Here is a 4,614-nt window from a genome sequence, read left to right on the forward strand (position 1 = left end):
GGTGGAAGAAGACCAACAGGACTCTTAAAGCTTTGCCTTTTAGGTTTAAAACAGGCCTAGCAAAGAACTAATTGCAGAAAGAAATAACAAAATATTTGGTCTGCTCTGTAAGTGCACTTTCTTCATCAACAGAGATACAGACCACAAGACATGGGGCTAACACAGGACCTCAGTGAACAGTTCAAAGGATGCTTCGAAAATTACATTCTGTTTGATTTCCACAAATGTGCTTTGACTAAAATGTTATGTAAATTCAAAGCACCCTCTGTCCTGAATTGAGAGAATGGAATTAAGGTGAATTGAGTTTCTTCTTCTAATACCTTACACATAGCACTAAATAAATGTAAGACACTATGAAAATTATACATGGGATTTGCAGTACTGTGAATTATTGCCCTCAGAGCAATAGGCTGCCTGATCCTTCTTCCTACAGTTTTCTGCTAATTCAAACAGCACTAGTCTCCTAAGCACTAGTCTTGGTGGGTTTTTTTTTAGAAATATTTACATTTAGCAGACCACATAAGAAACTAAGGATTCTTATTTTTTTTTAATTTAGTTTGTAGTAATTTGACAAACAAGACAATTCAGAGAGGCAGCCAGGCAGCAACTGTTTTTGGTGTAATATTATTAAGTTTTTACTGAGGTCCTGCGCTAGCTCCAGATCTTGCGACCTGTATTTCTTTGTTGCTGGAGGTGATGAAGTCTTTGCAGTCTTTTGGCCTCTTACTCCAGTTTGTGAAGTTCAGGGTCCACATCAGCAGCACGCACAGTGCAGTTCAGTGCTCCAGGTTCAATAGGCTTCATCAATAGATTATCAATATCTTTTGTTCCAAAAGCAGCAATATCCCTCTCAAAACTCTCAGCATACTCCTAACCAGCATAACTTTAAACTATAAAATCATGTGTTCACAGTTTCTGGTTTCATGGATTCCATGGCAAGGATAGCATATTCTGACAAAACACAGGGTTTTCCTCCTAAAAGCCTTGTAAATCCATAAAAGCCACCACAATTTTTAAAAATAAATAACCTCCTCTTTCAAACAATTCCTCTCCAAATTATCAATGGCTTGCCAATTTTCATCAATTCTTTTAAGAGACATTTGTTTAGCTTCTACATCCTCACAAAACAGTGGCAAGGAGGGAATATTCAGACAATCCTTTATCTAGAAAAAGCAGCAAACTGTCTGTGTTAGAGTGAAGTAGATTTTAGAACACATTAATAACATTTTTAATAAACCAAAAAAAAATCTAACTACAGCACTGGCCCACATTCATTTATGAGTTGGACTATTTCTGCATGAAAAATTAATCCAAATCAGTCATTCTGACATCAGAAAAAAAAATTAAAAGGGAAGCCTAGAAAGTAATCTTAGAAGGATAAGAACTCATATAAATTGTTCTGAAATTGGAGTTTAATTATATGCTATATTTTCCAAGTATGTGCACAGTATCTCACTTCTGATATTTTTGTTTCTTAGATTTTGCAGTAATGTAACTAATTCCAAGACTTTTCTTCACTGGTTTATGTATTATTAAGTTACATATTTGAGATAACTGTAGCATAAAGTTTTCATTGTATTAAAGAAAATGTTCTATTGGAATGTAATTTAGGAGTTTGCTACTGCTGAATAGATGGGATGCCTGAGGTCATCAAGCTGTGACAGGAGAGGCAGATACAGACTGAGATGAGAAGCTGAAAATATGCAAACACCTACCAATTTAGCAATCAAGATGACATAACAATGACAATTATCTTTCTCCTAACTTGAGTTTTAGATGGGTTGGTTGTTGTTTTGCCTTGTTCTTGTACCATTGAGCTGTCAGAGTGCTGAATAGTAAACAGGCATCATCCTTCCTCAAAGACTGTTTGATGTCAGAAATTGATCTTGGCCTACAGGAAAAGGTCCAGAGCTTCTGGATGTCACTAAGAGAGTCAGAATATACTCAAATACTCTTGTCACGCCTTGCCTGTCCCCACTCCATCGGCCTTCATGTGATTCCGTACAAAGGACCCAACATCCAGCTGCCACTGCCTGTCCAGAGTAAAACCAGACCCAGCTCCTCTCACTGACTCTTCAGGCATGCTCAGGATCTAAAACCTGTCATCTCCTGTCCCCAGATCTGACAGAAAGCAGGTGCCTGCCTCATTCTGCCTCTCTGCGGGCCCCAGCGGCAGCATCCTTCACTGCTCACAGCTCCTCTAAACACATAGATAACACTCCGTGCCATGGTGAGGCCTCCCTTCCCTTGAAGCAAGCACAAAGATGCAAAAAGCGTTTAAAGCCTCCAGGAGGTCACACCAGAGTCTTTCTGAGCCATGACCTAAGTGGCAGAGATGAGAGGGCACTGCAAGTGCCACACTTGTCCTTGGTGGGAGCACAGCTGGGCTAGGCGTTGAGGAACTATGAGCAGAAGCTGGAAGAGAGAAGAGGATGTGGCAGACCAGATCATGGCACGACCATGTCATAGACTCAACTCATCCACATATGGGTAAAGTGCCACCCCATAAGGCCTAGTTGAATGGAGAAGAGAGGTTGGGTTTAGGAGTTGGCCTCCTTGGTTAGCGTAAAGAAAAAACTACTCTGGAAAATCAGGGACAGAGCTGAAGAGGTCAGCAGCCGCGGGCTGAAGTTTATAAATACAACCTTATCTCGTTCCCAGGCTTGCAGGTAGGAGTCAGATTCGAGCAGTGGCGATGTTGGTCGTGCTGTCACACAAGGCGTGTCCCAGCACCGCTCTCCGAAAGGTGAGGGCACACGTGCACCGCAGCCACGAGCAGACGCGGTCCACAACCAGCAGGATTGCTGTTCTCTTCCCACAGGAGGGCCCTACAGCCTTACTGCTCCGACTAAGGACTCGGGGTGTTTAAAGCTGGTGCGCCACTAGTCCCACTCTGCCTGTAAGAGGCCACCACGGGCTATGGATCGTCATACACAGCACAAAAAGAGTCCTGCCTGCCATGAATGTGTAAGTCACCTCTGTGACTCCTCCTAAGACATTAGAAGCAGTATTTAAGCCACAGCAGGAAAGTAAGCCTTGAGTAAAGTTAAGAATTGTTTTCAGAAACCCTCATTAGAATTGAAGAGTGCAATTACACAGCATCCATTCCCCACGTGCCACGATGTGAAAGGGATCTGTCCCAGCTTGTTTTGTAGAGTTACAAACACAAGCAACCACAAGCTGGAGATAAAACACACAGTATAAGCAGGATTAATTTCAGCAAGGTGTGTTGCAGAAATGCATCCACTGGTGGGATGAGAAGCAGAAATGTCAGCCATGTGGAACGGGTGGTGGCAGCCAGGCTCACGGGCAGGTTTCCTCAGCTGCCAATGCTGCCGTTGTCACGGAATGAAAAGTGACTGGAAGAAGCTCAGGCTGGTCCCTCAGCCTCACAGGCTTCCTGAGGAGAGCTGGGCGGTGAGGATTCCTGACAAGGTTGTCAGAGGAGAGCAGCCAGGCAGAGTGAGACACCCAGAAGAGACACCAGCCCCCTAGGGAAACTCAGTCCCAGATCCTTGCAAATTACAGGCACAAAACCTGGCTGCTGTGCAGATCCTAGAGAGACCACATAGGAACAATGTCTTAAGCAGTCTAATGCTGCTTAAAGCTTTCCATTTCCCCAAGTGTTTCTTGAAACCAAGAGCTGGGTCCAGGCCTTCCCACAGTGAGCTGTAAGTGAAAACTAGTATGATGTATTTTCACCCTGACACTTCTTCTCATTGATGTGTTCTGGTCTTGGTTTATCTAAAAGGAAGCAGGATCAAACTTCAAAAATAAGCTCCAAACCATGTAAATAAACTTATTTTTTTCCTTCCCAAGTGCACTATTTGTACTACTTTTAATACCAATCAAGTGATTCTTCTACAGCTACAATTTTCCCTGCTGGAAAGAAATTATTTTTTACAGAAAATCTGTCAAAAACACATTTTGTACTTTTTATGTCAGATTCTTCACCTACATTCTTATTTTTTTTTTCTCCCTTAACTTCAGTAAATCATTAAAAAAAATTTAAGGATGACTACCACAATTGGAGTCATATGCAATCACCTGACATAAATCACCAAACATAGTCACACCACTAAGTCCCTGAGCCCTCTTGAACCTCAGTAACTCCTTTTCAGAAAGCCAATGGGATGGCACAGCCTCAATCACGCTATTAAATTTCTCTTGTTGTCTAACAGTTACAAAGAAGATATAAAGGGAGCAACTGTGAAATGGAGAGCTTTGGGGAGCTGCAGCAACCCTTATGAGCACAGATCAGAACAGATACTTAAGAGTGTTTGCACAACAGATGAACAAGAGACTCTTGAGGAGTAAAACAAGCAAGAGAGCAGAACAGTCAGCCACGTTCAATATACATCAGTCCCTGGAAAAATAAATGTTTGTACAAAGCTGCACAACCAGCATGGTCAGTGAAAGGTTTTTTTCATCAAGTGTTTTGATTATTGACTAATTCCAAACATATTTTTCTTGGGTTCACTTCTAGGTGCAAGGATGAACATTAACCTGCCTCAAAAACAACCAAGGGCTCCCCTCGACATGGTTGAAAATGGTTCCAATTTTTAGCTTGTTCAAAGCTTGCAGAAGTAATATTGTTGCCAGACTATTTGTGCG

The 4,614-nt window shown here is 42.0% G+C and overlaps 1 long non-coding RNA gene across 1 annotated transcript; it reads left to right on the forward strand.

The window, feature by feature from the left end:
- The first annotated feature begins 2,212 nt into the window (after window positions 1-2,212).
- On the forward strand, window positions 2,213-4,400 carry LOC137469414 (uncharacterized). The gene is made up of 2 exons (XR_010996485.1): window positions 2,213-2,352; window positions 4,182-4,400. It is a non-coding gene; the product is annotated as an uncharacterized lncRNA (long non-coding RNA).
- Window positions 4,401-4,614: the final 214 nt, after the last annotated feature.

The sequence above is a fragment of the Anomalospiza imberbis genome, chromosome 1, assembly GCF_031753505.1.
Source record: "Anomalospiza imberbis isolate Cuckoo-Finch-1a 21T00152 chromosome 1, ASM3175350v1, whole genome shotgun sequence".
NCBI classification, from domain to species: domain Eukaryota; kingdom Metazoa; phylum Chordata; class Aves; order Passeriformes; family Viduidae; genus Anomalospiza; species Anomalospiza imberbis.